Genomic DNA, 26,613 nt, shown 5'->3' with positions numbered 1-26,613 from the left:
GGTTACATAGGTGTACACATACTATGGTGGTTTCCTGCCTCCATCCCCCCTTAACCTACATTAGGTATTTCTCCTAATGCTATCCCTCCCCAGTCTCCCACCTGCTGCTATCTTTCTCCTAGCCCCTCCTCCCCAACAGTCCCCATAGCCCCATGAAGCTACCATTGACCGCCTTCACAGAACTGGAAAAAGCCACCTTAAACTTCACATGGAACCAAAAAAGAGCCCACACAGCCAAAAAAAATCTAAGCAAAAACAAACAAACAAACAAACAAACAAACAAAAAACATAGCTGGGGGCATCATGCTACCTGACTTCAAACTAGACTACAAGGCTACAGTAATCAAAACAGCATGGTACTGGTACCAAACAGAGATACAGACCAAAGGAACAGAACAGAGTCTTCAGAAGTAACGTCATGCATCTACAACCATCTGATCTTTGACAAACTTGACAAAAACAAGCAATAGGAAAATGATTCCCTGTTTAGTAAATGGTGTTAGGAAAACTGCCTAGCCATGTGCAGAAAGCTGAAACTGGACCCCTTCCTTACACCTTATATAAAAATTAACTCCAGATGGTTAAAGATTTAAACAGAGGACCTAACACCATAAAAATCCTAGAAGGAAACCTAGGCAATACCTTCCAAGACATAGGCATAGGCAAGGACTTCATGACTAAAACACCAAAGGCAATGGCAACAAAAGTCAAAATAGACGAATGGAATCTAATTAAACTTAAGAGCCTCTGCATAGCAGAAGAAACAATCATTGGCGTGAACTGGCAACCATCAGATTGGGAAAAAAATTTTGCAATCTACCCATCTGACAAAGGGCTAATATCCAGAATTTACAAAGAACTTAAACAAATTTACAAGAAAAAACAAGCATCCCCAATCAAAAAGTGGGTAAAGGATACGAACAGACACTTTTCAAAAGAAGACATTTAAGCAGGCAACAAACATACAAAAAAATGCTCATCATCACTGGTCATTAGTGAAATGCAAATCAAAACCACATTGAGATACCATCTCACACTATTCAGAATGGCAATCATTAAAAAATCTGAAGACAACAGATCATGGAGAGGATATGGAGAAATAGGAACGCTTTTACACTGTTGGTGGGAGTGTAAATTAGTTCAACCATTGTGGAAAACAGTGTGGCAATTCCTCAAGGATCTAGAAATAGAAATACCATTTGATGCAGCAATCCCATAACTGGATATGTACCCAAAGGATTATAAATAATTCTATTATAAAGACACATGTAGATGTATGTTCATTGCAGCACTATTTACAATATCAAAGACTTGAAACCAACTCTAATGCCCATCAGTGATAGACTGGGTAAAGAAAATGTGGCACATATACACCATGGAATACTATGCAGCCATAAAAAGGATGACTTCATGTCCTTTGCAGGGACATGGATGAATCTGGAAACCATCATTCTCAGCAAACTGACAAAAGAACAGAAAACCAAACACCACATGTGCTCACTCATAAGTGGGTATTACACAATGAGAACACATGGACACAGGGAGGGGAACATATGTCTCCAATTATTAAGGTCTTTATGAGTTTCAGATTTTTGTTGAATACAGATACCAAGCTTTTGATGCCACTTTCATTGAGAAAAACTCATGAGCTTAGAGTCACACTAGGACTGTAGGCCCTCATTTGAATTCTGCTCTGGACCAGAAGATAGGATCTAACTGTGCCAGATACGTAAGTGAGACCTCAGCCTTTGACTGAGTGAGTTAAGGTTGCTTGACTAGGGAAGCCATTCTCCTCATGTGATTCAGGTTGGTCTCCAGTAGTCACATGACATAAGAAAGCTGACATTCACCCTGTTATGTTATCTAAACATTCATGGCTGATGGAGCACCACTCTCTTCCCTGATGAGATCAGGGAGCTAGGGTCTGTGCTTTTAATTTTCCCCTGTGTGGAAGACAAGTAATCTGGTCTCTAATTTCTATCCTCTAGCAAAGTAATCCCCTGAAGCACTTCATGTAGTTGGTTTTTCATACAGTTTTACAGGAGCCTCCCCAGAGCATCAGTTTTGGACAAATTAACCCTTCTCAATTTTCTACATTATGGCCATATACGTAACTTGTCATATTGACTCCCAGGTAATTTTTGTTTTCCTCATTACTGTAATTGGCATTTAAAAACATATCGAGTAGCTTGGTTAAACTATAATTAATACTAATAACTTGTCTATATACTCTTTTAGGATTTGTTATATGCTAAATTTTGTCCCCACAAAATGTATATGTGCAAGTCCTAAACTCAGTACCCCAGAATGTGGTGGTATTTGGAGATGAAATCTTTAAAGTGTTAAGTTAAACTGAAGTCATTAAGGTGAGTCCTAATTTAATATGACTTTGGATTGGTGCCCATGTAAAAAGAAGAGAATAGGATGAAGATGCAGGCAGAAGGAAGGTCATGTGATGTCTCAGAGAGAAGATAGTCATGGACAACACAAGGAAAGAAGCCTCAGAGGAAGCAATCCCACTGACAGCACGATCTCAGACTTCATGGCTCCAAAACTGTGAGAAAATAAATTTCTGCTGTTTAAGCCCCACAGTTTGTGGTAATCAGTTAAGGTAGTCCTAGCAAACTAATACAGATTTCACATTGAATTGTGCTTCTGAGGTTTGGGAAGTTCACAACCTGATTGGCTATATGTGGTAGTCTTTCTTTTTTTAAATGTTTTCTTTCTTTTTTAATTGTACTTTAAGTTCTGGGATACATGTGCGGAATGTGCAAGTTTGAGACATAGGTATACGCCTGCTATGGTGGTTTGCTGCACCCATCAACCCACAATTTACATTAGGTATTTATCCTAATGCTAGCCCTCCACCCCTTGACATATGTGGTAGTCCTTAGACAATCATACCATATGGAAAAGAACACTTATTTTTTCTGCGTTATTATAATACTTTATTTTTTATTTTTACTGGAATATTTAGAACTTCTATTATAATTCTGAAAAGAATCAGTAAGTAAGTATTGATGGAAAGCATCTTAAGTTTTCACCATTATGAGTGCTGATTGTTATGGGTTTTTGATAATTACTTCTATTAGCTTAAACAGTTTCCTTCAATTCTTATTTTGTGAAGAATGTCTTATTTTAAAATTGTGAATGATTTATTTAGTAATTTCTCTGTGTTAAAGTAGGATCTTTCTTTTTTAACTCTATTATTTTAGAAATTTTAACAACTGAAGTACATGTACAATTGAAAAATCACAGCGGTTGTGGGCTACCTAACAACATTCTGGTCAATAATGAAACACATATACCACAATGGTCTCATAAGATTATAATGGAGCTAAAAATTATATCATCTAGTGACAGCATAGCCATCACAACTAACATCTTATTGCAAGACATATTACTCGTGTTTATGGTGATGCCAGTGTAAAGAAACCTACCACTCTGCCAGCCATATGAAAGTACAGCACATGCAATTATGTATAGTCCATAATACTTGATAATAATAAAAAATGACTGTTACCAGTTTATGTATTTACTATACTAAATATTATTGTAATTTTAAAGTTTATTTATGTCTTTTGTTCCTTTTTACCTTCCTACTTATTAAAGAAAAAGTTAACTTAAAATCAGCCTTAGTCAGATTCCTCAGGAAGTATTCCAAAAGAAGGCCTTGTTATCACAGGATGTGACAGCTCCGTATGTGTTATTGCCCCTGAAGACCTTCCAGTGGGACAAAATGTGGAGGTGGAAGACAGTGATACTGATTATTCTGACCCTGTGGAGGTTTACACTATTGTGTGCTCTGGTCTCAATTTTTAGGAAACAGTTTAAAAAGTAAAAATAAAAAACTAAAAAAAAAAAAAAAAAAGCCCTAAAATTAGAAAAAAGCTTATAGAATAAGGATATCAAGAAAAAATATTTTTATACAGCTGTGCAATGTCTGTTCTAAACTGTGTGTCTACAGAAGAGCCAAAAGTTTAAAGTTTGTAAAGTAAAAAAGTTATAGTGTTCAAATGTTAATTGTTGAATAAATAATTTTTAATCAACTTACTGTAGCGTAACTGTACAGTATTTATAGTCTACAGTCATGTACAGGAATGTCCTCAGCATTCACATTCACTCACCACTCACTCACTGACTCACCTAGAGCAACTTCCAGGCCTGCAAACTTTATTCATGGTAAATGCCCCATATATTACATTTTTACTGTACCTTTTCTATGTTAGACATGTTTGAATACACAAATACTCTTAAGTTAGATTTGCTTCCAATATTCAGTATAGCAATATGCTGGATAGGTGTGTAGCCCAGTACCAATAGGCTATATCATATAGCCTACATATGTGACAGGCTATCTTATTAAGGCTTGTGATTTACATTCTGTGATATTTGCATAACAAAAATACTACCTAATGATTCATTTCTCAGAACATATCCCCGTCATTAACCAGCACATTACTATATAATAAGCAACACGTGTGTGTGTATTTTGACTGTGACAAAAAGAAAATCATTTAAAATAGACAATTCTAAGTTGGCTGTTGAAGATTTCGTACAAATTTCTTAGATTTTATTAACTTTTTTAATTAAGAAGGCATTTCATGATATAAATTAGTGCCTGTAGCAGTAGAGTTTTCAAATAGGAAGGTATAGTAGATTTCATTATTGCCCCTAATTCTTCAACCCTTCCTGCAAGCCCACCGTTGTCATGGCTATTCATCATGGGCAAAGCGGATTTCCTTTGATCTGGAACTTAGGCACGTTACTGGTATTAGCTGGTGAAATGTAGGCACACGTGACAGCGTGCCAATTTCAAGTCCGTGTCTCAAATGGCATCCCATGTTTCCGCTTGCTCTCATGAACTTCTGACATTGAAAGGAGAACACCTGCCCTTGCCCCGCTGCTGGTCCGAGGAGGACGAGAGACGTGAGGGGCAGAGCTGCTCTGTTTAATTCCTACTGACTCCCAGTAAAGCCGCTTTGTCCAGGCACCAAGTCCTCCAGTTTGTTTTTGTTTTTTCCTTTTCCTTTCTCTTTCTCTGTCTTTTCTTTTCTTTCTTTCTTTTTTTTTTTTTTTTTTTTTTGATACGGAGTCCTGCTCTGCAGCCCGGCTGGAGTGCAGTGGCGCCATCTCGGCTCACTGCAACCTCCGCCTGCGGAGTTCAAGCAATTCTCTGCCTCAGCCTCTGGAGTAGCTCAGCTTACAGGCGCCAGGCACCACGACCAGCTAATTTTTGTATTTTTAGTAGAGACGGGTAATTTTGGCCAGGCTGGTCTTGCATTCCCGACTTCATGATCCACCCACCTTGGCCTCCCAAAGTGCTGGGATTACAGGTGTGAGCTACGGCGCTGGGCCAATGCCTGGGGGATTTTCATATGTTGGGGGTCTGTAGCCAATGACGTCCCCACCCAGGAGGAGGAGGATAAGAGTGCCGCTTTGCTGAACTGGTTATTGCCTCTGAGCTCCGGGAGACAACAGGGAAAGACTGGAACATTGCTTGCAATAACACTGCTTGGCCTTCTTACTCTTCCCTTCTTGCTTCCCCTAATACCTCACCGGTCACTGTTCTCCATTAGGGCCACTTGTAGACAAAAGCACATTCCAGGACCTGCACATCTTAGGACCTGGAAATCCAACTTAATATAGAAAATATTTGAATACATATTTAATTAATCCAAAATCGAATTGTCCTATCAATCTAGTATATTGCTTCGTATTTACGTTGCTATATTTTCTATATTTTATTATTTATGTCTTTTGTTCCTTTTTACCTCTATGCACCTTTATTCTATGCACTAGAATCTCACTGAAGTAATACCTGCTCTTGGCATACACATTGTATCATATGAAACGGAGCTCCTGTCCACAAAGGAAATATTTGAGGGATTTGCTTATACATTTTAGTTGCCTTGGCTGGAACACTAGAACTTTTCTACCAAGCATTGATTTCCTACTGTGTTTCTAGGTAGAGGCTTGATCCTGCTAAGTTACATCTAATCTTTTCCTGATTGCAGACAAAAAGATAAACAATAAGAATGTCAAAGCGAAAGAGACTGTTTTTCGTATTCTAACTAGAACATCTTAAAGTTTATTCATTTACATATTCCTTAATTTAACAAGTATTTATAAAGAGATCATTTTCTAGGCGCAGATACAAAAAGCTAAACAAATATCTCACTCATTTGGGGTAGTGAGAGTGAGATGAGACAGAAAGTAAACAAATAATGACAAAAATGTCAATGAACAGTTCTGTGAATGAAATCCTCAGTAAACTAACATAGGAACAGAAAACCAAACACTGCATGTTCTTACTTATAAGTGGGAACTGAACAAGGAGGACTCATGGACACAGGGAGGGAAACAACACACACTGGGGCATGTCGGTGTGGGCAGGGGGAAAGAGCATCAGGGTAAATAGCTAATGCATGTGGGGCTTAATACCTAGGTGATGGGTTGATAGGTGCAGCAAACCACTATGGCACACGTTTACCTATGTAACAAACTGCAAGTCCTGCACATGTATGCTGGAACTTAAAATTAAAAAAAAAAAAATTGGCCAGGCAAGGTGGCTCAAACCTATAATCCCAGCACACTGGGAGCTCCAGGTGGGCAGATTACCTGAGATCAGGAGTTTATGACCAGCCTCACAAACATGGTGAAAATCTGTCTTTACAAAAGTACAAAAATTAGCTGGGCATGATGGTGGGTAGCTGCAATCCCAGCTACTTGGTAGGCAGCTGTGGGAGAAGTGCTTGAACTGAAGAGGCGGAAGTTACAGTGAGCCGAGATCATGCCATTGCACTCCAGCCTTGGCCACAGAGTGAGACTCCATCTCAAAAGTAAAATAAAATAAAAATAAAGTAGAATAAAATATAAAAGATCAGCAAACAAAAAGGAAGCACAACAGAAGAAGTGAATACTAAGTGCTGGTAGGAGCTACCACTTTACCTCTGCAGGTGACATTGGAGCAGAGACCTGAAAAATAATAAATAGGGAAGGAAGAAGCTTCAAGAACACTGTGGAAGAATGGTTCAGGCAGAAAGCAAGCCCTGAAAAGGATGCCTGCCTGTTGTGTGTTTAAGGGAACAGAAAATAGGTCAGTGGGACTAAAACACAGTAGAGAGAGAAAGAGTGGTAGGATCTGGGAACAGAGACCTCACCAGAGAACAGATATTTCAGGGCCTTGCATGTCATAAAATTTTTAAATTGTCTTTGAAGTGTGATTTATGGGCATCAAAAAGGTTTTGAACAGCTTCAAAAGGCTTACTCTGGCAATTCTTCTGCCTCAGCCTCCCGAGTAGCTGAGACTATAGGCGTGTGCCACCACGTGCAGCTAATTGTTGTATCTTTAGTAGAGACAGGGTTTCACTATGTTGTCCAGGATGGTCTTGATCTCTTGACCTTGTGATCCACCCACCTCAGCCTCCCAAAGTGCTGGGATTACAGGTGTGAACCACCATGCCCAGCCTCCATTGATTTTAAAGTAGACTCAGTGGAGCATAGTGGCTCATGCCTGTAATACCAGCACTTTGAGAAGATGAGGTGGTTGGATCACTTGATCTCAGGAGGTTGAGACAATCCTGGGCAACATGGTGAAACCCCATATCTACCAAAAATGCAAAAAAATTAACTGGGCATGGTGGCATGCACCATGTAGTCTCAGCTACTTTGGAGGCTGAGGTGGGAGGATCACTGGTGCCTGGGAATTCGTGGCTGCAGTGACCTGAGATCAGGTCATTGTACTCCAGCTTAAGTGACAGAATGAGACCCTTTCTCTGCTCCAAAAATATAAATAATAAATAAAGTAGCTCTACAAATTAAGTTAAAATTAATTGGTATACATTGATACTGTCTGGATCTGTGTCTCCACCAAATCCTATGTTGAAATTACTGGAGGTGGGGCCAAATGGGAGGTGATTGAACCATGGGGTGGTCCTTCATGAGTATGTTAACACCATCTTCTGGTGCTGTTCTTGCGATAGTGACTGAGGGAGTTCTCGTAAGATCTGGTTATTTCAAAGTGTGCAGAACCTTCCCCCTTGTTCTATCTCTTAGTCCAGCTTATGCCTTGTAAGACCCCTGCGGAGTCTGACCCGCAGACTCTGGCAGCGCAACAGTTGACAGAAGTACACAGACACAGGTGTTTTTCCCATGAGAGCATGGCTAGGGGACTCCACAGCTTACAGACCCTGAAGAAGGAGTCCAACTGTGTAGCCTCTACATGCCAGAGATGCTTATGTTTATTTCAGAACAGACTTAATGACAAAGGTCTTGAGCAAACACCATTTGTGGGTAATTAACACTGCTACCCGCCCCTCCCCTGAGTAGGGAGAAGTCATGCACATGGGTGATCAAAGGTTGGTTTCCAGGGAAATAGGTAAAACAAATTTATCTAGAAAAACTCCTCTACACTCCTTGTTGTCTGCTCTTTGCTATTAGCTCAAGGCAAGAGGATTAGGGTGCCTTCAACCATAACCCTTTACTAAAGCTTCTGCAAAACCTCCCAGCCTTCCAAGAAGGTTTGTGTCTTTCCTACAATTTTTTCCACCTACCTCTCCCCATTTTCTGTTTTCTGCATCAGGTTTTGTTGATTGAAGAGTATAGATGTGTGCAGCAACAGTTTTGTCAGGCACAGTAGTTGTAACTTGTATTCTTGCATCCTAGAATTACTGAATAACAGAACAGAGTATAATCAGTAGCATGTTTCCTATCAAGGATTGACCTGTAGTGTTACTTGGCACCTCAGTCCCCTGTGTGCCATTAATGAGGGACCCCACTGGGGAAAGGTCAGTCCCTCCTAATCAAGCAGTCACATTATTAGAGGCTGGGAAGGGAGTGTCTGACTAAATAAGGCTGGAAAAAAGGTGTATTTAAGAGATGAGCCCAACAGTGTAGAAGGTACGGGTGGCAGGCAAAGTGAAAGCATAAAAAGGATCAATATCTTACATGAGTTACAATGTACAACAGAGAGCATAGCAAGGAATAAATCGTCTGGAGTGAATGGTGACTGGGTACGGAGCAGGATTCGCTCAGCCTCCTGAGTTGCCTTCTTCAGCATCCCCCAGGTAATGTCCAGGGCTTGTGCCCTGAGGAAGCGCATCGTTCAGGGCTGTGGATACTGCAAGGTCATTTCCTTCATGTCATTCCATGGTATGGTTTGACGCATTGTGCTGGAATCCAAAGAGGGCCTGAAAGAATGTGAACACAAGCGTATCCTCTTCCTCATTTTAGCAAATCATTTGGACCACACCATATATTACTATTTACATACTTCCATAAAACTGCAGATTTTATGCCTTGAGAGGTTTTAGCAAAGTGCTATTCTGTAACTGATTGACATTTGTCATCTAAAATTTAAAAAGTTATGAGTAAATAAGGCTTGTGCTAGTAGTGCTGCAGAGTCCTTACTCATATTCCCCCTTTTTTTGTTCTCTGAGCTTATTTTTAAGGGTGGAGTGAGCATATTCTACTATGATTTGTCTTTGGAGGTTAAATGAGATGCCTGTGGAATAGTTGGGTATGTGACAAATATGTTGAAATTGTGAGCTGGCATAAGCCAGACCATTATCAGTCTTAATGTTTATGGGCTGTCTCATAAACACAAAAGTTAGAGAAGATATTTATGTATGTATTTATTTATTTTGACAGAGTCTTGCTCTGTTGGCAGGCTGGAGTGCAGTGACACAATCTCGGCTGACTGTAACCTCTGCCTCCTGGTTCAAGCAATTCCCCTGCTTTAGCCTCCCAAGTAGCTGGGACTACAGAAACGTGCCACTATGCCCAGCTAATTTTTTGTATTTTAGTAGGGATGGGTTATCACCATATTGGCCAGGATGGTGTCCATCTCCTGACTTTGTGATATGCCTGTCTTGGCCTCCCAAAATGCTGGGATTACAGGCATGAGCCACCATGCCTTAACCAAAAGAAGATGTCTAATGACATATTGGTGGACTCTCCAAGCAGTTCATGTGTGCTAATTAGATGAGAATTGGTATCAATGGATACCTGTAAACATCTTAGTTTTCCAAATTCAAGGATGTGTGAAATATCTGTTTTGCCAAAACTGAGTAGGTTCTAGTCCTCTAGGGTTAACACCTGTAGAAAGAGGGAATATGCCTGTGAGCTGGCTGGCAATCTGGGCATTGCAGGATAATTTGTGTAGCTATTCTTTGGGTAAGTTGAAATTGTTTAATTAAGTTTCTCTAATTTTGGTGGAAAAATTGATATGATGGTGTCTTGGTCAAGCAAAGACGTTGTAACTTGTAGGTCTGCTTGACCACTGCCATAAGCCAGTGGGCCATGCAGTGAGCTATGGGCTTGAATATGAGAGATAAAAATAGGCTATGTATATTGATCCAGCAGTTGCTGAAATCAAAAAGTCCATACAGGGTGGGCTCGAGAGTAGACTTAATGAGGGTTGTCTCAAGATTCTGCAACAGATAAACAGAGTAAACAGAGTCACTAACAATATTGATGGGCTGAGTGGAAAATGTTTCCGAAGCCAATAGTAGGTCTCCAAGCTCAGCTCTATGAGTGCTAGTCAATCCAGATCAAGTGAGGAAATTATGTGGTTTCCAACAAACAGCTGCTTTTGCATGTTTACCAGATCCATCAGTAAAAAGTGTTAAAGCATTAGGTATGGGGGAAGTAAACTAACTACCTCTGTAGGCAAAACTGCAAGAGCATGAAGTAAGAACTAAAGTAGTTTGTCAGCAGGAAGGGCATGCTTCATATGGCCTGCATAATCAGAGAGTGCTATCTGCGATCTAAAGATAGGGGCAAGATTGCTTCCAATTGCTTTTTACTCAAAGAAATTCTTATGCTATCATGATCATAACCTAGCAACTGATTGCATCATCTGCAGCCCGTGTAGATGACTTTACTAACTAGCTGTCATCTAAAGTTTTAGCTAGCACTGACCAGTCTCATGGGCTTATATGTAAGTTGTCTGCTATGGTCTCAATTAATCCTTTTGTCAATGGGCCAGTGGCTCCGTTTTCTCTAATGATTTTTCTTGTCTCTTTATATGCTTGATTGTTTTGCTGATCTTGCATCACTGGGCAAGCCAAGAGCTCCCTTTCTAATGCCACTTGCCTAAGACAGAGTCCCATAGCTGTAGTATATCCCTTGTCTTTTTTCCAATTTATTGGGGGAGAGGGCTCAGGCAAAATCTCTGTTTCCTCTTTGATATTCTTACTTGGTAATTGCTGGACTGAAGGAGAAGGAGGAGGCAGTAAGGTATGTGACAGTTTCTCTTCCCTTCCTTTTTTGGGCTCTTCCATGTAGTGAAGGGCCAAAGCAGCCCTGACTAAGGCCCATCACATTAGAGATGTTAATGGGACCCATTGCCCTGGAGCATGATGCTGTTTAAGATTTCTCCCTACTTGTTCCCAGAGCTCTAGGTCCAGCGTGCCTTCTGCTAGGAACTATGGGTTATGGAAAACAACAATTTGCATTAGGTCTCTTAATTGAGCCTGTGAAACTGAGGCTCTGCTAGCTTTAAGCAGTTGTTTCAGTACTTTCATTTACTGCTTCTGTTGTGCTGGTAACTGTTGTCCCATGAAAAAAATCCTAGCCTGAAGATGTCCCTCAAACTTGGAAATCCTGAGCGGGCACCAATGAGTTACTGACTGACTTACCGACTATGCAGGCAGTCTCTTCACCTTCATTTTTGAGGATTCTGTCATGATCTGTTGCAGTGTTCCTCACATGGGGGCACCAACTGCCAAATCTGACCTTCAGACTCTGGCTGAGCGGCAGATGAAAGGAGTTCGAAGACACAGGTGTTTTTCCTGTGAAAGCAGGGCTAGGGAACCCCATGGCTTACAGATGCTGAAGAAGGAGTCCAACCGTGCAGCTCCAATATGCCGGAGACTCTCACATTTATTTTAGAAAAGATTTAACGACAAAGGTCTCAAGCAAACACCATTTGTAGGTAATTAACATTGCCAACCCCTCAAGTAGAGCAGTCATGTATGTGAATGATCAAAGGTTGGTTTCTGGGGAAATAGGTAAGCAAACTCATCTAGATAAACTCCTCTACATTCCCTTTTTATCTGCTCTTTGCTATTAGCTCAAGGTAAGAGGATTAGGCTGGCTTCATTTATAACCCCTCACCAAAGCTTTTGCAAAACCTCCCAGCCTTCCAAGAAGGTTCGTGTCTTTCCTATAAATTTTCTCATCACCCTGACTGATCTACAACACCTGCTCCTTTTTTTTTTTCTTCCTCGAGATAGTCTTGCTCTTGATGCCCAGGCTGGAATGCAATGGAGTGATCTTGGCTCACCACAACCTCTGCCCTCTTGGGTTCAAGAGATTCTCCTGCCTCAGCCTCCCAAGTAGCTGGGATTATAGACATGCACCACCCAGCTAATTTTCGTATTTTTAGTAGAGACAGAGTTTCTCCATGTTGGTCAGGCTGGTCTTAGACTCCCAACCTCAGGTGATCCACCTGTCTCTGCCCCCGCAAAGTGCTGGATTTACAGGTGTGAGCCACTGCACTCGGCCAATGTCCTCTAATTTAACTAAATTCTGACACCATATACCTGGAGATAGTGTTAGATTTCACAGTTGTGGGGCTCAGACCCACAAGACTTCCCTCCCCTTCGGATACCAACACAGGTTCAGTTGGCAATGAATGGAGGTTCCCATGACCCCTACTTTGAATTTGATTAATTTGATAGAGTGACTCACAGAACTCAGGGAAACACTTCACTTTTGTTTACTGGCCTATTATAAAGAAGATGAACAGCCAGATGGAAGATTCAATATGTAGACATGATTGATTAAATCATTGGCCACCGGCGATCAACTTTACCTTCAGCACCTGTACCCTTCCTAGAGATTGGGAGTGGGGCTTAAGGTTCCAATCTCCTATTTGTGCCTTGATCTTTCTGATAGCCACTCATCTTTGCATGCAAAAGACACTCATCACTATGGAGATTACAAGGATTTTAGGAGCTGTGCGTCAGAAAACAGAGACCAAAGAGACATTTCACAGTATCACCTTTGCCCAGTTGGTATTTTTGTCTTTCACAGAAAATAAATATACTATATTCTGTGCTGGTTTTAAGAATTATGGAACATGTAAAACTTGAGCTGAACTCTGAAAGACGGGTAGAGAATGAGGGAAGATAAGAGCAAAATGACCACAGATATGGAGCAAAAGCAAGGTTTGGTTTATGAAGAGTCTAGACTCATTGGGGTAGTAGGAATCTAAAATGTGCCTCACTGATAGTCCTGTGTGTAGGTGGCTTAAGCAAGGATGCTGTGTGTGTGTGTGCGTGTGTGTGTGTGTTGCAATAACCATTGAAGTGTTTGGTTAACATAAATTTACTTGAAACTTCCAACAACAGAGATAGTATTGTTTTTCATAGAACTACCTCCTGCCACCAGGAGGTTCAGAGGCATTTATTAACGTATCTATTAGCATTACTATCATACCTGCTTGGGGTGTTTTATGATGTTTACTTGAATTACCAGAAGTCAGGGACTCTTGGGAGGCTGGGTCAGGACATTTCAGACAGAGAAAGAGCCTTGAAAAGGGGAAGGTACATGCAGAAGGGTGATCCCATGGAAGCCCTGAGCCAGGCCGAAGCAGAATAAGGACACAGCAACTAGAGGAAGAAAGGATCCTGTACCTGAAGAGGGTGGAGAGCCACGTCTACACTTGCCAACACACATTTTCAGAACAACGTATTTTCAGGTTTAGAGGGATTGGTGAATTGGAAAAAATGTTCCTATAATAAATGCAAGAGGAATTAAAAAAAAAAAAACAGAGTAAGGAGTGCATAGCATTAACTATTTCAATTTCCAAAATGGGATCCACTTCCTGCGGTATTGAGAAACGTAAAATAAGGGCAGATGCTGAGGTGAAGACACATTCTACTTAGAAAATGTTCAAATCACTCTTAGAGTTTATTCATAAAAAAATGCCTAAGCCTATTAAATCGGCATTAACTCTTTAACACCTTACAGTGTTCATAAAGATAATGAATTTTGTGATTTTGTGCACTAATATTAAAACCTTAAAAGTTAGGGGCCAATACTATTGTCTTAATTTGGGCTGCTATAAGATAAATTTTATAGGCTGAGTGACTGAAACAACAAAAATTCATTTCTCACAGTTTTGACCCCCCGGGAAGTCTGAGATAAAGCTGCCGGCTCCTGCTGTGAGCCCTCTTCCTGATTTGCAGAGAAATGCCTCTTTCTGTATCTTCACATAATAGAGAGAGAACTCTGATCTTTCATCTCCTTAAAAGGGCACTAATCTCATCATGGGGCTTCATCTAAATTACCTAATATAACCTTAATTTACTTCCCAAAGGTTTCACCTCCAAATACTACTTCACTGGGAATTAGGATTTTACAATATAAATTTTAAGGACATATAAACATTCATTCCATAGCAATTATGATGTTCATTTCCATTTTGAATATATTTATACATTTTTGCTAAACTTTTAAATCAATGCCTCAGGTACTTATTTATTGCTGATCTACAAATGTTCAAATTATGGCATAGTTTTGTTTTTTTTTTTAGTTAGATTAAAACAAAATGTCTTTTTAATTGACTTTAGGTATTATAGTTACTAAAATTTGAACTCTAAATTTTATTAGCTAAATAGAGAAATTCATTACAAAGAAAGTAATTCGTATAAATATAGTCCAACAGGGTACATTTACATAATCAAAATATTTTGAGGAAGAGCTATTGATTATTTAAATCTAGGACTTATCAAATATGGCATATTATTTGCTTTCAAATGTTTGCGTTTGCATCTAATTTCACTAATTTTTAGTAGGATTAACTTTCAACAAAGACTTCCAGTCAAAAATTGTACTGAATGCATTTGATATAAATGGAGTCTACCAATTTTACTAGAGATAAATTGTTCCAATATAAATAAGAAAGAAATCTATTTTGGATCATAACTAAGCCCATTCTAATTAATGAAAGGCGTTGAGTTAACTATTAGTAAAAAACACTACAACCACTGTAAAGCAGACACAATTTCCCAATGGCTAACGCTGAGCACAGAAATTTTCTCCCATTTTATGTTTAGTATGAAGTTACTACTACATATTAGTCACATTTAATATCAAACTGTTTAAGTTACTTGCATTATTTTAAACCTAACAACCAGTAAAGGACTTGGACAAATATCATTATTTTCAAAGCCATACAAATGTACAAATATATGAAGAGCATTGCTATAGATCATTCCACATTCTGTAGCATATTTTATGTAACTCTTCTCTTTCCAGATTTGACATTTTTCATTGACTAAATTTGTTAAGCACCACTTTTATTTATTTTTTACCTGTTACCTATGTAAAAAGATAAATTGTGGCACAATAAAATTATTGGCTTTATATGAGCAAACAATAATTATTAAATCAGGTACCTCCAAAGCAGAAGGAGTTTCGGAGCTCTACCAAAGGAATACAAAGGGGGTGGTTTCTATAGGACAGATGCAGAAGTAAGCAAAGAAAATACATATATACCTTTTTTATGATTGCTTTTTATTGTGCTTTCAGATTTTTTTTTTTTTTACGAATTAAAGGATCCTAGGTAATGCAGCATTGAGCAAGCTTATCAGCACCATTTTCTCAATATTATATGCTCACTTTGTGACTCTGTTACATTTTGATAATTATTGTACTATCTCAAACTTTTTCATTATTATACCTGTTATGGAGATCTGTGATCAGTGATCAATGATCAATTACTATTGTAATTGTTTCAGGACACCATAAAACATGCCCATATAAGACAGCAAACTTAATAAGCATTATGTGTTCTGACTGCTCCACCAATCAGATGTTTACTCATCTCTCTCCCTTTCCCCTGGTCTCCTTATTCCCTGAGACATAAGATATTGAATTTAGGCCAACTACAATGGCCTCTAAGTGTTCAAGTAAAAGGAAGAGTTGCACATCTCCCACTCTACATCAAAAGCTAGAAATGATTAAGCTTAGTGAAGAAGCCATGTCAAAAGCTCAGCCTCTTGCACCAGTTAGCCAATGTGTGAGTGCCATGGGAAAGTTCTTGAAGGAGACTAAAAGTTCCACTCCAGTGAACACACAAATGATAAGAAAGTGAAACAGCCTTATTGCTGATACACAGAAAGTTTGAGTGCTCTGGATGGAAGATCAAACCAGCACAACATTTCCTTAAGCCAAAGCCTAATTCAGAGAAAGCCCTAACTCTCTTTTACTGAGACCAACTCAGCTGTAGCGATCCCCCACCCAGGCAGGGCTGAAGGCATTAAGAAGCAGACATCCAGATAGAATAGCAAAGTTGGACTATTCTGGGGCTAACGGCCTTCCAAGCTGAGAGCCTCAGGGGGCTGACAGCATTCTGGGCTAGGGGCCTCGAGCAGGTTCTGACCCACATATTTATTCTCTCTGAACAGTGATTATTATTAACAAACAGGTAGTCTATGTTTTCTCATAGAACCAAGATAAACTAGGTAGGCAGCTGATGCCTGCTTACCACTAGTCAAGGGCAAACCAGAAAGTAGTCTCCACGAGGGAACCACAGGGGCAGCATCATATATTACGCACTTAAAGAATTGTTTTAACCAGTGTATAATATATGTGTACTGTCTTGATGCTTTAGAGTGCCCCACGTAGTTTTCCACTTGTGGGGGTTGTGGGAGGGGTGGAACCTGGATTTTCCTTGCTATGCTTCTTAGCGAACAATATAATTTATCATATACTCAGCATTTCTCAGCAATCATACACTCAGCATTTTTCAACACTTTAATTTTATGGAGGCTGAGAGAAGTAAGAAAACTGCAGAATAAAATTTGTGGAAGTTAGTAGAGATTGGTTCATGAAGTTTAAGAAAGCGAACTGTCTCTATAACATAAAAGGGCAAGGTGAAACAGTCATTGCTGATGTAGAAGCTACAGCAAGTTAGCCAGAAGATCTGAGATAATTGATGAGGGTATCTATAATAAACCACAGATTTTCAATGTAAATGAAACATCCTTCTACTGGAAGAAAATGCCATCTAGGACTTTCATAGCTAGAGAAGAGAACTTCATGCCTGGCTTCAAAGCTTCAAGCTTCAAAGTTCAGGCTGACTCTTCTGTTAGGGGCTACTGTAGCTGGTGAGTTGAAGTTGAAGCTAATGTTCAAAAAAATCCTAGGGTCCTTAAAATAATGCAAAATCTATTCGCTTTGTTGTCTCTTTGATTGGTGCAAAGTAATTATGGTTTTTGCCATTAAAAGCAATGGCAAAACCTCAGTGACTTTTGCACCAACCTAACATAAATAGAAGCAAAAAGCCTGGATGACAACAATGTTTACTGAATATTTTAAGCCCACTGTTGAGACTTACTGTTCAGAAAGACACTTCCTTTCAAAATATTGAGGCTGATGACCATAAACTTGGTCACACAAATACTTTGATGGAGATGTCTAAGAAGATTAATGTTGTTTTTTAATGCCTGTTAATACAGCATCTATTCTGCAGTCCATGGATCAATGAGTAACTTTGAATTACAAGATTTATTATTTAAGAAATACGTTTCACTCCTTTTTTCTCTCTCTCTCTGTCCCTCTCTAAAAAAAAAAAAAAAAAAAAAAAAAAAAAAAAAAAAAAAAAATACAAAGGAAGGAAGGAAGGGAGGGAGGGAGGGAAGGAGGAAAATATATTTCATGAAGTTATAGCTTCCATAGAGAGAGATTTCCCTGGTGAATCTGTGTGAAGTACGTTGAAAACCTTCAGGAAAAAATATCATTATTCTGGGTACCATTAAGAACGTTTGTGATTCCCAGAGATCAAAATATCAACCTTAATTGGAGTTTAGAAGAAGTTGATTTCAACTCTTCTGGGTGGCTTTTCAAGCTCAAGTCACTGAAGATGGAGGAAAAATACTAAGAAAACCAGAATTAGCCTGAAGATGTGACTGAATTTGCTGCAATCTCAGAATGAAACTTTAATGGATGAGTTGTTTTTTATGAATAAGCAAAAAAAAAAAAAAAAGGTTCCCTTAAATGGAATCTATTCCTGGTGAAGATTCTGTGAACATTGTTGAAAAACAAGAAAAGATTTAGAATAATACATAAACTTAGTTGATAATGCAGTGGGAGAGTTTGAGAAGATTGACTTTGATTTTAGAAGATGTTCGATTATGGGTAAAATACAAACACAGCATACTTCAGAAAACACTTTCATGAAAGGAACTTCATTATTGTCATATTTTAAGAAATTGCCACAGCCACTCCAACCTTCAGCAACAACCACCCTGATTAGTCATCAACATTGAGGGGAAACTCTTCATTGGCAAAAAGATTAGGATTTGCCGAAGTTTAGATAATAGTTAGAATTTTGTGAGCAATGAAGTGTTTTTTGTTTTTTTCTTTGAGACAGAGTCTCACTCTGTCGCCTAGGCTGCAGTGCAGGGGCACTATCTTGACTCACTACAATCTCTGCCTCCCAGGTTCAAGTGATTCTCCTGCCTCAGTCTCCTGAGTAGCTGGGATTACAGGCATGCACCACCATGCCTGGCTAATATTTTGTACTTTTAGTAGAGACAGGGTTTCACCATGTTGGCCAGGCTGGCCTTGAACTCGTGACCTCATGATCCACCCATCTTGGCCCCTCAAAGTGCTGAGATTACAGGCATAAGCCACTGTGCCTGGCTGCAATGAAGTGTTTTTTAGGTAAATTATGAACAACGTTTTACATATAATGCTATTCACACAATAGATTACAGCATAGTGTAAACATAACTTTTATATGCATTGGGAGACCACAAAATTCATGTGAGTCACTGTGTTGCAATATTTATTTTATTGCAGTTGTCTGGAACTAATCCTGCAATAAATCCAAGGTATGCCTGTATTTGATTGGTTACAGTTATACAGTTGCCATATTTGGTGTATCTAGTTGGAGAGTTTCTAGTTAGTGATATGGTTTTTTTTTTTTTTTTTTTTTGGCTCCTTCTAATTGGTTGAGCTTACATTCTCTTTTTCTTTAATATGGGCATTTAGAAGAAATAGATAAAGTTAAGTTTCGCTTATGTTGACAAATCAAGTAAAATGTAGGTCAATTTGAGGCCTAACTTGCTTTTTCTGCTCAGGGATTCCAGGCTAGCTCTCCATTCTAATTTACTTTAAAATTCCCCTCTTTAGGTCATTGTTTCAGCAAACGGAGAGTGTGACCAAATAGTGTAGCATTACTCTTAGTTACCATTATTTATGTAGCCACTGGAATAAAGAGTCAAGGAAATGTTACCATAGTCAATAGTTGCATTGCAATGTAAGGTCACCTACTCTTTGTTTCTGAAGATTGCGTAGTCATTGTGGCTTGAGTGGTCCAGTTATTGAGTCCTTCATGTTGTTGAGTTCTTCAAGTCATGTAATCTTGATGGCAATCATTTGGCATGAGTGGCTGCCGAAAAGCATTTTATCCCCTCGAGTGGATTCTATGCAGTAGGAAAGTGAACATCACGAGTATAAGGAGAATAGTAGCCAAGGATGTAAAAAGTCCTCACAGCAGGAATTCCCAAGAGTCATTATTTAGCTGACTAAATACATTAATCAGGGAGGGAACACATCTCTGATGAAAGGCTTACATTTGTTTCTAAAGATAATTTAAATTGGGGGCAATAATTTCTGATTTACTAACAAAGAAACATTTTTGTCTGCATAAGTACAAGCTGCTTCTTGTCATGTTGTTAAGTTATCCGTAAGTATTATATTTTGGAATACTACTGAGGCAAAATTGTTCATTTCTGATTTTACTGCTTGAGGAAAATTTAAGCTGTCCTTCTATAAAAACAAAAGAAAAATAAGTTAATTGTTGGGCCACATTATGATCTTAGTTTTTGAGTTCAGAGTGTTGCTAGTCAAGATTTCCAATTTGAGTTTGCAGCATCTTTAGATGATAGAATGAAGATGGTAGTTGCAATCTGATGAGCCAGTTTGAATATCTCTGATTATATCATCGGCAATTTTGATGAACTCTTTGAGTGACCCACATTGCAAAAGGCATGAAAGTTGTTCATGCATGACCTGTTTTAACTTTTTTGAAATTTTTATCAAGTCATTTGATTTCAGCTTGCAGGTCTTGAGAAAGGGGCAATTTTAGCTTTTATTGAAACTAGAAAGATATAGGATGCAATCCAATTTGTGAGTAGATAATAAACTTCTAAGATAATAAACAGAACTAGAATTTTGTAATGGGTGTGCTGTAATTTTCTAGTCAAATACACTCTTTCTTATAATCACCCTTTTTTTTTTTTTTTTACTAAAAATAATCACCAAATTTACCCAAAATAAGACTTATTTTTTTTTAAAAAAGCTTAGTCTCATTGAACTTGACCTGATTATATAAGTGCAACAATAGTGATTCTATGCATATTTTTAAATATGACATTTTAGTTGTAGGTTTGGTAATAACCGATTGACCTTGCAGACTTTGTATAAGTAATCATTAGTTGGTTGTTTTTTTAAATGATTTGGTAATAAGGAATCTCAAGTTAAAACTTCTAAAACCTCTCTAGGCTCAAAAGTCTAGGAAAAGACTTGTCCAATTTTATCCCATTATAAGGAGAACAGATTATTATTGAACTTATGGAAATACTCATATTGCCATGAAAATAAGAATATTCAGTAAGAGTTTCCAAATTTTAGAGTGATTAGGTAGATAGAAAAACATAAATGTTTTTGTTTGCAGAACATTTCATACATTTTGTTAGAGACAGCTTAAAAGAACCAAGAAAAATAATTCCTTAAATCTGAAAAACAACACATTAAAGAATAAGCAATATTTCAAACAAATGTCATAAAAGACATAATTATTCTAATCAGTTTAATTTAGCCTCATATAATTAATTATAATTTTGTTTGATATTGAGTTAACAGTTTTATAAATCCATCAGTTTTCCAAATGAGTTCTGGAAATCCTTACCAGTTCAATAGTACAGTCTTAAAGTTATCAGAAACCTGTACTTGTCAGAGTCTTTTTAATGTAGTCCTTGTAATTTTGTACCATAGCTACTTGTAAAAGATTTCATGGAAGCATCAAAGTTAAATAACTGTCTGCAGATGACAAAAGACTTAAAATGGCTACGATTGAAAATCTGATGAGAACTCATTATAATGCAAGTGACAAGGAAATTCGGTTGTTTTTGTGAATATAACATTTTGAGATAATGATAACCAACATACTAGAACATATCAGATTTCTAGAAATTTCATACACTTATTGGAACATTTACATTATTGATTTTACATCTATATATATGCATATATATAAATGTAATCTAAGAAGATTAAATATCACCTGTATTTGACAATGCTTCCCATGTAATTTAAGATACCAAAATAGCCTAATTAGTTTAACATTTCTCTTATAAAGAGAGAGGACAAATCTTTTGAGATATTCTAAGGAGATTTAACAGATAAACCGAAACTATTTTTAAAAAATAATCTCTTAGTAAAAACAGACCAGTAATCCAAGAAAACATAATTCTTTTAACACAGAGGAAACAAAATTTTAGCTTTTTATCAGAGCATTATTGAACTCATTTTAAAAAGTAAAAATAAAATTTATCTAATCTGAGTAGTTTGACCACACATAATTTTTTTTTTCACAGACTGTCTACAACTTTCTATATCTGTTCAGTTTTTGTCTATTTTTCTTTTTTTTTAAGACAGAGTCTCACTCTATCACCAGGCTGGAGGCTGGAGTGCAGTGGCATGATCTTGGCTCACAGCAACCTCCACATTTTAGGTTTAAGCAATTCTCCTGCCTCAGCCTCCAGAGTAGTTAGGACTACAGGCATGCAACACCCACCCAGCTAATTTTTGTAGTTTTAGTGGAGAGGGGGTTTCACCATGTTGGCCAGGATGGTCTTGATTTCTTGACCTTGTGAACTGCCCAACTCGGCCTCCCAAAGTGTTGAGATTACAGGCGTGAGCCACCGTGCCCAGATTTATCTTACTCTTTCACTCCTTTTTTATTCTGTAATAGTGATTTTACTTTAAGACAAAGGTATTCTTTTTTTCCTTTAGTGAAAACACTTGCCGTGTATACTTTTTTTCTTAATTAAAAACACATCCTACTTTCTTTGTACACTTTTTGCATACAGTTGTTTTCATTCAACCTTAGTACTTCTAGTAGTTTTAATTACATATAACATTTAGGGTTCTTAATCCTTAGTAACCTTAATGTGTAGTGAAAACTGGTAAGTGTGTAATTTCATAATTTTTAAAATGTATACTTCCTCACACTATGTATATTTCTTATGTAACACAGGACATGCTTGCCAGCAGATGCAAATATCTCTAATTCCTCTTTAAGAAGCAGCCAAAAATAGATAAGCTCAAACTTACGTTCAGCAATTAATGTGTAAGTAGTTTATCTTCTTTGGAAATGATCTAGATATTTAATGAATATCTATCAATTAATTTAAGTTACATGAGAGCAAATATATGAGGAATGGAACACAAAACTGAGGCCTTTTTTATAGTAGAATGGATAAAGGTAAGATTTCAGGCGTACAGTGAGGGACACTTGCAAGCCAAAGCACAGCAGGTAGGTCTCTAAGTAAGGAAGGATGCTCTGTCTAGGCCAAATCTCACTTATTTCCCAATTTTGTTTAAGGTAAACTTGGAGTACTGTAAACAAAGAGAATCTATGAGCCACTGTACTGGCTCTTTAAGAGTTTGTTTTTCAAAAACCTAAGTATTGTAATAACATTATTAAGGATCTGGTTACATAACTACTGGTTTAACTTTGTGGGAGTTTTTCTCCTGTCTGTATGTTTAGTAAAAGTAACTTGATACCCTGAAGATCTGTAGAGACTATTCAATTCTCTGTTTTGATTTGTTATTAAAGATCTTACTTATATAACACTTTCTTGTTTATTAAATGTATTTTCTTCCTGCTGTGTTTTTAGCTCCAAATATAGTGATGATCACATATTTCTTCTATTGAAAATTTTTCCTAGTTGGTAACTGGTTTATATCAGATTGTAAGAGACAGAACTCTTAACTTTGCTTTTCATCCTGGAATATTTCAGTACATTAATACCTTTCAGTAAAGTGATTTTTTTTACTAATATGATCAAAGAATAACCAAATATTCTATAAGTAGTAATTTCCTAAAGATTCTTTTTAAAAGAGTGACAGCTAGATAGCTGCTATCTCATTGAAAAGTCAAGGCATAAATGTATTGGTATGCTTTTCTAAAGACTCCTTCAGATACCTATTAATGTCAGATTGATTATTAGAATATTCCAGTTTCGGCAAAATCTTAGCAATAATAGTGACCCCAAGGTGATAATACATTATAAAAAAATATATGATTTATGACTTCATAAAGACACTGATTTCTGGGCCTTCCCCCTAACAAATTAAATGAGATTCTATGGAGTTGCAGGCTGGTCATCTCTGCTTTTTAGAAACCTAACCTTCACCATGTAAAATGTTCTATCACATATAAATTTGTTAAAAAATTTATTCACAGTGGTTGACAACTATCATAAACTCTTAAGTGTATGTTTCTAGAATCCAGACAGTCTTGAGCCTTGAACTTTAAAATACCTTTAATAATTAAAATATCTAAGAGTTGGAAATAGAAAATGAATACTTCTGTGCAAAATATGAATGCCATGAGTAAATTCTTATGTTTAAATTTGAAAAATTTGAAAATCTTCTAAGAAATTAATTTGTCACTTAATAAAATAGACATTTTGGAGGTTTTTCAAGTTGAATTTCAAAAGGCGATTTATTATCAATTTTCATTTAAATTGTTAGGCTTACTTTCTCTTATCACTTTGAAATGGCTATCAAACTCCCTGCTGTGTTCATTTGGACCATATCTTTCTTTTTATTCACCTGCCATTCTCTTCTTACCTAATTGTTTATTTCATACTTAAATGGGAAAGTAATATTTGAAATTGATTTTGTAGTATGTCATTCCATAGAAGGTATCTTCTTTTTTCTTTTTCTTTTTTTGCTTCCTCATTCATTATTGGGTGTTTTGTAGTTGCCACACAGGTCTAAAAGTTACACTGTTAAATAATTATTTAAAAACTGACCAGAAAGTCCTGGTCCAAAGCTCCAAACCAGAAGCAAAAAGGAATGGGGGCAGTGGGCATTCCTCCAACATCACCAAAACCCAGAAAATGAGGATCCTAAGCTCTTCCCTGGGTCAAATCCAGGCTTGGGCCCTTGGATTAACCCTCAGGTGCCTCTGACTACATCACACTCAGAGTAAGGTAACCAACAAGGGGTTGGAGGGAATGGCCAGCCGAGTCCAGACATGGACAGAAGTAACTGGAAGGAGGACGGGAAACAGACAGGTACTGTCCAGCTGTAGATAAGAGTGCAGCGAAGGCAGGTCGAGGGGCAGGGGAGAGGCTGGGGGAGCAGTATTGCAGCAATGCAAGGAGTGTAGCCCCAGGGTCTTATCCTGAGTGCTGGTCAGGGTAGCAGGTGTTAGTTCCCAGATGGAGCTCCTGACCTGAGCCCAGGTAGAGGGCTCACATGTTGTGGGTCTCCTTAGTGAGCTGGGGCTCCTCATCCACCAGCTTGGACTTGAGGTGGTCCTTGTAAGCCAGGATGTCTCCAGGCCACTTGGTGATTGTCTGCTTTTCACAGACCCAAATTTCCTGTGCGACCTGCTGAATGAGTCTGAAGTCATGGCCAACCAGCATCATACCACCCTCAAACTCATTGATGGCATCTGCCAGGGCATCAATGATCTCAGTATCCAGGTGATTGGTGGCCTTGTTCAGGAAGAGCATGTGGAGGTTCTGCCAGGCCAGCCAGGCCAGACACACTCGGCATTTCTGCCCGACTTACATGTTCTGGATTGAGCTCACCTGTTGTTTCCCAGTGAGACCGTATTGCCCAACGATCTTCCTCATTTCTTCCTTCTCCTTGATTGCTGGGTAGCACTTCATCGTGTACTCCAAAGGCGAGAGATCTAAGTCCAGCTGCTCTTGTAAGTGCTGATGGTAATGCCCTATTTTGACATGCGAGTGTTTTCGGATCATGCTACCTGTGGGTAGTGGCTCTCCAGTCAGCACCTTCAGAAGAGTTGACTTTCCTGCTCCATTGGGCCCTAACAGAGCCACTCGTGTGTCAAGGTCAATTCCAAATTCTAGATTATTGTAGATGCAAGGCCCATCTTTTGTATACTCAGAGCTCACATTTTGCACCATAATGATGGGTGGCCGGATCTTGCCACAGGGTGGGAAGTAAAATGACCGTGTCTTGTCACTCATGACCCTCTCTGTCAGTCCTGATGCCATCATTCTCTGTAGCGTCTTTTCCTTGCTCTGGTCCTGCCGCGCCAGCTTGACACTGCCATGGCCAGACCATGCAATGTAGTTCTTCATGTGTGCAATCTGATCTTGCTCCCAGTGAAACCTCTTCATCTGGTTCTCCTCCAGCTCTAACTGCATCTTTGCACACTGGTCATAATTGCCCGTATAGTACTTCAGTTTCTCGTTGTGCATGTGAGTGATGTTGGTACAGACACCATGCAGAAAATCCTGGGAATGGGAGACAGTGACTGAGATGCGCTTAAAGGTTTTTAGTTCTTCCAGCCACATGCAAGCATCTAGGTCCAGGCGGTTGGTGGGCTCATCCAGAAGCAGCATGAAGGGCCGAATAAAGAGGGCTCAGGCAAGGACAACCCTCGTCCTCCAGTCCCCACTGAAGTCTTTCAGCTTCTTGCGCTGCATGGCAGGTGTGAAACCCAGTCCGTGCAAGATCCGCGAGGCCCTCATCTCTGCCTTAGCATCCAGCTCCTCCAGGCATTCATAGAGCTCCGTGAGCTTCTCATACTTCGCATCCTCATGAGCCAGCCGCTCTGCCTGCCTCTCCAGCATGGCTCAGTCTCTGTCGACTTCCATCACACACTGCAAGGGTGTCTTGTCACCAGGGGCATCTCTCGAGTCAGATGGTAGATGTCAATATGCTCAGGGATGGGCACTTCACGTTTCCCAGTAGCAGAATGCAGCATGGACTTTCCGATTCCATTTAAGCCAATGAGGCCATAAGGATGGCCTGAGTTTAGTTCCAGTTTGGTGTCACTGAGCAGCCCTTGACCGTGAAAGGTGAATGACAGGTTGATAATGTGAACATCAGTACTGTTGGAGTGAGAAGCCAGGATGCCAGTGGCAGCTAGAGCAGCAGCTTCATCTCAAAGTCCTCGAGCTCTTTGGTCAGCAAATCCACTTCTGTGGACTCTGCCACTGGCCTCATTTACCCCCTCTGCTACCTGTGGTTCTGTGACAGCATCTCTATTTTCTTCATGTCCTTTTCTGGGTCGCTGTTGGGCTTTGGCAGCCTCCTTCTTTTTGGCTGCCTTCTTCCTGGCCAGGTCGGAGGGCATGATGATGACCCACAGGGGTAGGTTCTGTTCTTTCAGGGAGCTGGGCCTCGCTGCTCAGCCTCTGTCTAGAAGGCATTTTCAATATAAAGTTCAATTAATTTAATCAAACATTTACTGAAAAAAATTACATTATAAGCTCTTTGCTAGCACCAGGAAAGTCCAAAGGGCCTCCTTCCTTCCTGTTTTACTTTGTATGTGATAATTTACTTTGAAATGTATTACTATAAACACTGCGGCAA

At 38.8% G+C, this 26,613-nt stretch overlaps 1 pseudogene; it reads right to left on the bottom strand.

Annotated features, from left to right (window-relative positions):
• Positions 1-24,512: 24,512 nt before the first annotated feature.
• LOC101045139 (ATP-binding cassette sub-family F member 2 pseudogene) lies at positions 24,513-26,374 on the bottom strand (annotated as a pseudogene).
• Between the last annotated feature and the right edge of the window lie 239 nt (positions 26,375-26,613).

This window comes from Saimiri boliviensis, chromosome 1 (assembly GCF_048565385.1).
Source record: "Saimiri boliviensis isolate mSaiBol1 chromosome 1, mSaiBol1.pri, whole genome shotgun sequence".
Taxonomy (NCBI): domain Eukaryota; kingdom Metazoa; phylum Chordata; class Mammalia; order Primates; family Cebidae; genus Saimiri; species Saimiri boliviensis.
The sequence above is the reverse complement of the archived record's forward strand: the minus strand, read 5'-3'. Positions and strand labels throughout refer to the sequence as shown.